Consider the following 10704-nt stretch of genomic DNA (forward strand, 5'->3'; position numbering starts at 1 on the left):
TGTTACATTTATATTCTTTATCACAAACGTTTTTATGTTTTCTTAAACACTCATTATTAACACAATAACGGTTACACTCGTGACAAAAAATTTTTTTACATGTAAAGTTTTGTATGTGATATTTTTCGTTACACAGCCTACACTTTTGCCCAGGTCCATTTTTACAGGCGTGCTTCTTTTTATTGTTATACCCCGTATCGCATAACTCGCAGTAGTATACACGTTCTCTAAACGCTGACATAGAAAAAATACAATGAAAATGATCATTTTTTTTCAAAAGGTAAACTTTATATCTATTTTCAGTTCCTGTGTAGTCGATTTCACAACAATTATCTGCGTTTACGACTTTAACTTGAATTTTGAGTAGTTTTTCAACCTTTGATATGTCACGATACGTAAACGGCCTGCTGTCATTTATTTCTAATTGATGGCATAGTTCTTTTGTCAAACGTGTTTGAATATCGTATTTACCAAGTCGCAGGTTTTTTATTTGGTATTTGTTTAATTTGTGTCCTAATATAACCGAGGTCTTGTAAGATAGTCCCACTATAATAGCACGGGGGCAACATAGTTCATCCTGATTTTTAATTTGTGATATACATCTTTTGTTTTTGCTAAATAGGTCCAAGTACTCCCAGGTTGGTTTAGGTTTTCCACCTTTAGGCATTATGATAACTTGAAAACCGAACACCGTATCGTTGATGTTCACTGATTGATCCGACGTTAATATATCACTGATTTTATTTAAAATTTTTTCTCCTGACACATTACACGTCATATTGCCAGTGGATATTGGTGTAAAAAACTTCGGATTGTTGGCGTGCATATTAACGATGTCACCATCAGCGAAATTTGTAATTTTTTTAATATTTTCAATCATATTTTGTAATCCTTCCTCCAATAACGTATTTAAACTAACTATATCTAAATCCCCCGACATAGGTTTTAATGTGATATTATAATCAATCATATAAGCATTATACTTTTTTATAAATTTAGTTTTCTTATTGTTAATTTTCAACAAGTCAGACTCTAAGATGAGCGTTTCAACGTTGTATGCTAGTTTTGCTTTTTTTGCTCCGAGCGGTGTGTCTATGTGTATACGTTTACCTAAAAAAAAAATATGCACTCATATAAAAATATACACTAATATAAAAATACTAAATAAATACTTTGATTAGAAGGTCCAGCTGGTATATTCTCAACGAAAATATCGGGGGCTACTTCAATCATATTCTTATGCTTACCTATAGAAAAAAAATATGTTGATATATAAATATAAATATAAATAGTTTATCATACTTTTTTCGAAATTATCCAACACTTTAGTGCAATATTCGTCGTCTTCAAACATTATAATATCATCTAATAAAAAAAATAAAATAAAATAATTTTTGACACTACATATAGGTGATTTTCATACTTGTTTCATTATTTTCGAACTTATCCATCACTTTAGCGCAATATTCGTCGTCTTGAAACGTTGTATCTAGGAAAATAATAATTATAATCATATTTAACACTAAGTATAGATAATTTTTCGTACTTGTTTCATTATTTTCGACATTAGTGCACAATTCGTCGTCTTCAAACATTATATCATCTAGGAGAATAATAATATTAATATTTTACACTAAATATAGGTACATTTCATACTTGTTTCATTATTTTCGAACTTATCCATCACTTTAGCGCAATATTCGTCGTCTTGAAACGTTGTATCTAGGAAAATAATAATTATAATCATATTTAACACTAAGTATAGATAATTTTTCGTACTTGTTTCATTATTTTCGACATTAGTGCACAATTCGTCGTCTTCAAACATTATATCATCTAGGAGAATAATAATATTAATATTTTACACTAAATATAGGTACATTTCATACTTGTTTCATTATTTTCGAACGTATCCATCACTTTAGCGCAATATTCGTCGTCTCGAAACGTTGTATCTGGGAAAATAATAATTATAATCATATTTGACACTAAGTATAGATAATTTTTCGTACTTGTTTCATTATTTTCGACATTAGTGCACAATTCATCGTCTTCAAACGTTATATTATCATCTAGCAAAATAATAATAATATTAATAAAAAGAAAATATACACCCCGAACACTACTACGTAAATGTTTACAAATATTTTTCTAAGCTCCTTAAAAATGATACAGGTTGAATAACTACGTATTGCCTAAACACAACTCCTTAAAAATGATCGATGGGGTACAAAATATTTTTAAGTTATAACCATGTACTTACCGTGATTTTTTTTTCATATGTTTTCGTAGATTACCATGCATATTTTTCGTGTGTCTTTTAAGACTGTCATTTCGAACAAATAAAACACCACAAACCGAACATTTGAATTTTTTTTTTTTATGACTCTTTAAATGCCTAGTTAAATTATCTTTCCGAGAGAAAACGGATAAACACTCGTTGCATTTAAACATTTTTAAAAATATAACGTCTGAATGGTAGTGTACAAGTTGACAGACTGACTTGTCCTGGGTCTTTAGTGATTATTATTATAAAAAAGACTCTTTTACCCTGGAAGGGGTAAACATCCCTGGTAGGGGTTGACACATGTAATCAAATGACCGTATCGTCCTTGGTCTGCACTGAGTATTACAAAAGACTCAGGGTAGAGGGTGTTTACCGATTCTACTCACTTGTCTAATGCGATCATTTTTTAAGACGAACAATATTATGTAGGTCAGTACGACTGTAACACGTTATACGCTTGTGTGTTAAAATGTTTGATTTAACAATAGTCATTCAGCGGTGATCTTGTAGGTTAGGGTACAGTCGTCGGACAAAAGTATGTGTGTGTTTACGTTATATTAAACATTATACAAAAACAGGGTGAAGACTGAAAGGAGTGGTCATTTAGCGGCGACCTTGCAGGTAAACAGTCGGTGGACAAATTTTTGCGTTATATTATCATATACGTAAAACATTATACACGAATATTTTTTAAATAATTACTTTCTGACGTACACATATTAATAGATTAATTGTATAATTGTATTGTGATAACGCAGGATAGGGTTGTGCTGTGTGGTGTGGCGGGGGTGGAGTGGGGTCGGTCCGGGTGGAGTGGCGGTGGTGGTCTGCCGGGGTAGTGGGGGGGGTGGACAGCCGAACATTATACAAGAATATTTTTTAAATAATTACTTTCTGACGTACACATATTAATTGTATTGTGATAACGCGTGATAGGGATGTGCTGTGTGGTATGGCGGGGGTGGAGTGGGGTCGGTCCGGGTGGAGTGGCGGTGGTGGCGGTCTGCCGGGGTGGAGTGGCGGTCTGCCGGGGTGGAGTGGTGAACTGCCAGGTGGGGTGGTGGTGGTCGGTCCGGGTGGAGTGTGTGTGACGGTGGAGTGGTGGTGGTGGTGGTCGCCCCGGGTGGAGTGGCGGTCGGTCCGGGTGGAGTGGTGGTGGTGGTCGCCCCGGGTGGAGTGGCGGTGGCGGTGGTATGGGTGGAGTTTGTGTGGCGGTCCGGGTGGAGTATGTGTGGCGGTGGAGTTTGTGTGGAGTGGAGTGTCGCCTCTATGGACCCACTTACTACTCTAGTTCCTTGATGTATGACTTTTCACTTTCCGTTGATTTTACGGATAAACATGAGCCACTATTATAATAGCGGATATAATATAATATCGCTTTTAACCCCATGGTATTAGGCTGCCTATATATATGTAATATGTATATATTATGATATATACATCAGCGGTGGACCAAAAATATTATAAGCTTATTACCAGGGCCATGCACATGAATAAATTAAACGGAACCCATAATACCCCTTTTAAAAATTCCAACAACTAATTTAACCGAAACCCGAAAAAAAACCTCTAGCTTGGTTAACCAAAAACCCGAACAATATATTAAATTAAAATATACTGCATGTAAGATGTGACGTATAATTCTAATGATAAATTCAAGTGAACGTGTTTCCTCCATTTATTGTAGGTGCCTAATATACTTTAAATGAAAATTAAAATGAAAAAAATAATTCCAAGGTCTTTAATTGCATAAACTCATGAATTCACGACGTACAAACAATAATGCAGAATTTCATAAATATGATCATCCTGAGGTACACCTGATGGAACTGAAATTTTTTTTCGAAACACATCAATTTAATCTTATTTTTAACTGTTAATTATACATATATATTATATATGAATCAATTAACACCATTCAACTTCAACTTCGATAAATTAATTAATACCATGTGGTTGACCGTATTAAATACACTACTGATATTTATATTCAGTATTGACTGCATTCAACTGATTACATTACTAAACTGTTACCTTATAATTAAAATACATTTTAAATTTTAAATTTTATAATGTATGCGTGGGCGTATTTTCCAGGCGATTGTCGGTTTACCGAGTTGTAGTTTTTGATTCGATAATTTTCATTCGTGAAAAAATATGCTTACAAGTGTAAGTACTGCCAAAGAATCGTTTATAAAGCATTGTTTCGTAAATTACCATATTATGTCCTCATGTCTATATAATTTGAATAGGTACATAATTGAACGTTCAACGTTATTATACTTTTTCTTTTAATATTGTGTTGTTCTGTAAATCAATCATCTCCATTTGCATATTATTTTCTGAGACATCTTCAACTGCTAATAAAAATGGAATTGAAAACAAATTAAACAATTTTTCATTAGCTTTGAAATCTAAGAACTTTGAATGAAACCTGAGTTTTAAATCAGAGATTATGCGTATTTTTCCACTGATGTAACATTGCATTTTTACAAACATGAAAAGTGTGTTGTTTTTTTAAGCTAGATCTCCTAAAAGAGAAGATTATTTTCATAGGATTTAATATAAAATATTTGAATAAATTATAAATTAATTTGTTTTGACGTTCCAGGCGTAAATTCAAGTGAATTTAATACCCAACAGGTAGGCAAAATGATTTGTCCATTTGGAATTATTAATTGTCGTTCAGCAATTTTTGATTTACAATTCGTCATGTCCTACACGTCAACAACACGCATTTCTATTTTTATCAAAAACCATTTATTGATTTCATAATATCATTACATTACCTCACCATCTATTTTTGCTGAAAACTCAGTTTTATATGGGATCGAATACCCTTGTATGGAAGACAATTAAATGTATTTTCAGTCTTAGTTTATATGAAAGACTATGATAAGGATAATAATTGTAACACAAAGTAGAACAAAATATTATTTAAGTGCAGGTAAGACAGAACCAGAAAGTAAATGATTTTAACTTGTTGACCAGACTACCCTCTGGCTTAAGTATTAAAATGTTTTTTTTTGTTCTTAATCATTTTAACATTTGTTGGGTAAGTAAAAGCTTTAAAATTCAGTGGGCTGGTAATTATGCTATCCAGCGCTGTTTATAAATTATAAATTATAATTTATTTAACTTTTAATCAATGTACCTATAATGTATGTTTCATTGATTTTTACATTTTATTATAATTTAATGTTCTTTTTATTTTTATAAGACTAATGTCCGTATGCATAAATATTTATGTTTATTGTCCTTATGTTTCCATAATAAAATGTATTAATATCTTTTATTTTTAAGTAAATACAACAAATATACATATACAATATAATATTCCGTGTTCATAAAATTCCCATAAATATCATCCCTTACTTCAAATAAGTCTTTATTATTTAACCTTATAGTCTTCAAATTTTCTCGGTCTTGCCCAATTTCGTCATCATTTAAAATATAAATGCTTTAAAAAAAAACAGATTTTTATTTTACCAATTGTTTTGAAAAGTACTGGACAATTTAAACTTTTAAGTCCTCTAAAGTACTAACTACTGTAACTAGATTCAATTTTCTACGAGAAACTACCTTTGGAATAATTAAAGATCAAACTATCTAAGTATTTTTTTAGTAGGTACTCAGTAGACACACAAATAAATAAAAGATATGAATCATTGTAAAACCAATACATTTTTCCTGATGAAATGAATGATTATAACCCATATCAATAATAATTACTTATGGTTGTATAATTATATTGTTATACCTTAGAAGCAACCAAATTTTCATTCAAATTTTTTTATTCCCGTGTTCGAACCAGGGACAGGAACTTTACCAAAATGAACCAGTTTTGGAAACGAGACCCTTTGAATATTGGTAACCGAAACCTCACCAAAACCCTTATCTAAATTAATTTGAAAGCCGGAACCGATACTTTTACTTTACAAATTTTTTACATAAGTATAAAACCAAGACAGGTAACAAATTTTTATTTTTTAAGAATCGAGAAGAAACCGAAACCTCAATTTTAGTTTTTCTGGGAACCAAACAGGAATCTGAACCGTAAAAATCATCAAGGTTCCAGTCCCTGGTTCGAACACCCGAGTACAACCACAGCTCCAAAACGAAAAAAAATAATACTGTTGTAAATTCTATCTTATGAAATATATTATGCTATTTTATTATACAAGTATAATAATAGTGAAATTTACAGTAACTCTGCGAAGCGTTACTACCCCTATGGTGGGTAACATTTTCCTCCCTTTCCACTTGATCTATCGGTGAAGTATATATATCAGCTGTATGTGTTCTCGATGTTTTGAACGTTATGTCATTTACTGCAGCAGTAGGGCATGGTTTGAATATTTTCTACCCTTCAATAAATATAACATATTTTATATAGAAGACGACGAATTCCTCCCCTATAACTTTGAGTCATACGTGCGTACTATCGAGAAATGTACGTGAAATCATGATGACACAAACATATTCAGCTATATTAGTATACATGTATACAATATACGTCATAACATGGTGTAACAGAAAGACCTGACAAATGAAAAATAAAAATTGATACTAAACGTAAGACAACAGTAAAATTATGAATATTATATTATGGTACAAATTAATTTATACTATAAAAATGTTGATTTTTTAAAAAAATGTAAAAAATAAACTACTTGACTTAAATAAATGATTTTATCATCAACATTTTTCAATAACTTGATTTATAAAATTGGTCAGGTACCTGGCATTTTTTCCAAAAAAATGAATTAAAATATTTAGTATCAAAAAAAAATAAAAAAAAATTGAACTTATATTGTATACCTACTTGTATCACAAGCATCTATATAATATATTTTTCAATATTTACTCGAACAAAAGTTATTTTAAAGTTATTTTATTTGTCAGGTCATCCTGTTACACCTATTGTGTATGCAATTAAGTACCCACATTTAAACCAAAATTCGTATTAAAATTCACTTTAGAGATAATTAATAACAATAATAATTACATTCAATATCTATTAATTAATGATATATTAATTTTAAATTTATACTAAATTACATTTTGCAAATAAAATGACTTATTCCAATATGAGTGTTTATAAACGCAATCGCATAAAATATGCAACACAACATTTTTATTTGGAATCCTTGAAGCATCAATCAAATTTAGCTTACTCTGATATTTTTATCTTTATACATTACACATACTATGCGGTCTATGATAATATTAGCAAAAGCTTAGAACTCTAGGCCTGTATAATATATCATTTGTGACGTGTAGGTATATTTACCGACTATTAGCTGCAGGATGGTGCTCAAAACATTTGGCCTGCAGGAATAATTTCAAAAATAACGACTCTGCTGTACGGTAGGAGTGAACTGTACATAAAAACCTATAATTATTAGTTACCGTAATTGTATTGGATGTGTTAAATTTGAATTCAATGATAAATCATTGTATTCGAAAACGATCTAGCGAAACCACAGGCCGCCTTCAGCTGTGAGAGTAGCGGCCGTAGCTATATACGGATTAGATCACGTCTCCAGGTCGCGGACAGGAGAAGCCCGGTTCCCCTTACTTCGGTTAGGTCAGGTCACCTGTGAATAACTAATAACAGGCCGTGCACAGCTATAAGTCAATGATCCGGGGTTGAGGCCAGCGGTCCCCGGCAGGGCAACCGACCCTGTTCGTGGTGCCTACAGATCTCTGGGGCACGGGCTTACGGTGCATTCCGTTAGCGGGCCACGCGTCCCAGTGTCGGTCGTCAGTCCGTTCGCTCCTAGGACCGGCGGGGGAGTTTTGGACTGCCGTTTCTGGTGGCGTGTCCCGTGAAAGTCCCTCGAGTCGGTAGACGATGGCGGTCGTCGTATACAATATGTCCTACCAATGACGTATTATGGATGGTAGCACGGGTGACAGGTTAGCCCAGGGCGTCGGAAGAGCCATGTCCGGCGTCTGCCTGTCTAAGCGGCTTCATGACCAGCAGAAATGTTGGTCGCCGTGGAGTTGGCTTCGTGCGGGCATGGAAAATTTCGACCACACCTCCATGGTTCTTATCAAGCGCTCAGTGCTTATAAAAGGTCCATGGCCGTATGACATTCAAACCCGGGAAACCACGAGTATTCGAAAACGATTCCGAGCGAAGATGACAGGCATGTTTGATAATTTATTATAATATGACTAAATAATTAATATGACTAGGTAGTAATGTATTTTACTATTTATAGTAATGCGGTATAAATTATTATATGTACATACTCAATGTTCTAAGTGTTTTAAATATCCCATTGTGTATATAAGGTATAAATAATATACTTAAAATTTCAAATCTTCAAAAAAAAAAAAATTTGAATTACAACAAAATAACTAAAATCATTATTCTTTATTTAAAATATATCAAACTATGTCCAAATTTGAACTTCAAATATCAAAATAAAAATAGTGCTTACGACGTAACTTTAATATTTTTAAATGGCTTTAATAAAAACACCAAGGAACTTTTGCATTAAACTAATATTTTAAAAATTATATGATGTACCTACAAAAAATGAAAAACTAAACATTTAGTGAAAATTGTAAGTACTTACAGACTACAGTTATATGGTTTTGAGTTATAACAAAAAAATAAATTTTGTTTCGACGAAAACTAATCATGCGTAAATTGTTTTACTTTATTTTTAGTATATTTTCTGAATTTTATTGTTGTTTTTCTGACTTCTCGAAATGTACAACCGGATCGAATTTTCTATTACGAACCACCCTCAAAATCAAAGCATTTTCTCTACTATTTTGTGTACACACACACACACACATCACTGTAATATCCAATCGCTCAGTTAAGAATCTAACACGGTATATGTTTCGTTTACAACAGTAATATTACTACAAAGGGGTGAATGCATTTGCAGACATGTTTTCAACTTTGACCACGATGCTCGCGGTATATTAATAGTATATTATAGAAGTATCTGTTTTTCTATCAAAAACCACCATAAAAATTTAAGGATTTTGTCTACTACTTGTCGTGTAATATACAGACACACACTTTATTGTAATATCAAATCGCTCCGCTTAGAATATACACTAATAACGTATAGGTATTATGCGTGTCGCTTAAAAATATTATTATTGGAAAGCCCATACGGGGTGAATGTATTTTATTATTATAGTTACAGACAGGTTTTCAACTCTATAACCACTACACTCACTGTACCTGCGCCGCTCTATAATATTATTATTATTATTATTATTATTATTATTATATTATTATTATGACGTTTCGTGCACGAACATGTGCAGCCCGTCCCGCCTGTAACGTTCAAATTTCTGAGAACGTTACACACAATATCCGATTCGACTGTCGAGCGTACTGTCGCGGAATTAAATTATTTCAATAAAACGAATTATTCGAGTTTATAATTACATATCCGAGCGAGCGAGAGAGCGAACGTCGCGTCGTCTCAAAATTAAAATCTCCCGGCGGTTGTCATGCAATTCACGGCTGCGCGGCGGCGCGGATTTCAGCCGAAATCGAATTTCGTCAGTCGTCCTAATTTGATTTTTACATCTCGCTATGAATAAAATTATATTATTGTCATATAACTGTTGCCACGATCATCTAATCCGTCAACGGTTAAAGTCTCGTCTGTATATATCATAATATTAATATATTCGTTAATGTTTTTACCTATATATGTATATGATATTATGTTGATTAAGTTACATTATTCGTATAATATCATATATATTGCTTAACGTGAAATTGGATTTTAGCAGCATTTGGAGTACAAATACAGTGAAACTACCATCATATTACGAAGTCTCGCAGGGAACAAAAATAATTCGTATTATAAATAATTGTGTAGGGTTCTCAAAATTATTTCGTTAAACAGAAAATGTTGTCAAATTTTAAGATCGTTTTATGGAAGTTTCGCTTTTTAACCGAATATGAACGCTCGTCATGTACCAATATTAAAACAGACTGCAGCTATAACATTTAACGCTGTGACCATCGCATCTCCGCGATCTTCCCTCCTATATCGATTGAGTTTGAACTTATCACATTTTTGAAACTTCTTGGACATTTCTATATATTTTAACGTGTGCCTATATAAGGCGACGAGACTAACGCCTTCTTCATGGTCCCAAGCGTTATAACTGGAAATACAATTTTGAAAATTTATGACTTGGGTACACGATCGTTAATAATTATGAAAATACCAATATAATCATTGACTGAGTATAATAATACATAATTTATACAGACCCATCGTCTAGGACTAATTTATTATAATCGTGCGCGTGGGTAAAATAACATCATGGTCTATATTATGCTCTTGGGAATCCATAATATTGTTGGAATCACGGACCTAGAGTAGAGTCATGAATTCCCGGTAATACTACTACGCGTATAA

Source organism: Metopolophium dirhodum, chromosome 1 (assembly GCF_019925205.1).
Source record: "Metopolophium dirhodum isolate CAU chromosome 1, ASM1992520v1, whole genome shotgun sequence".
Taxonomy (NCBI): Eukaryota; Metazoa; Arthropoda; class Insecta; order Hemiptera; family Aphididae; genus Metopolophium; species Metopolophium dirhodum.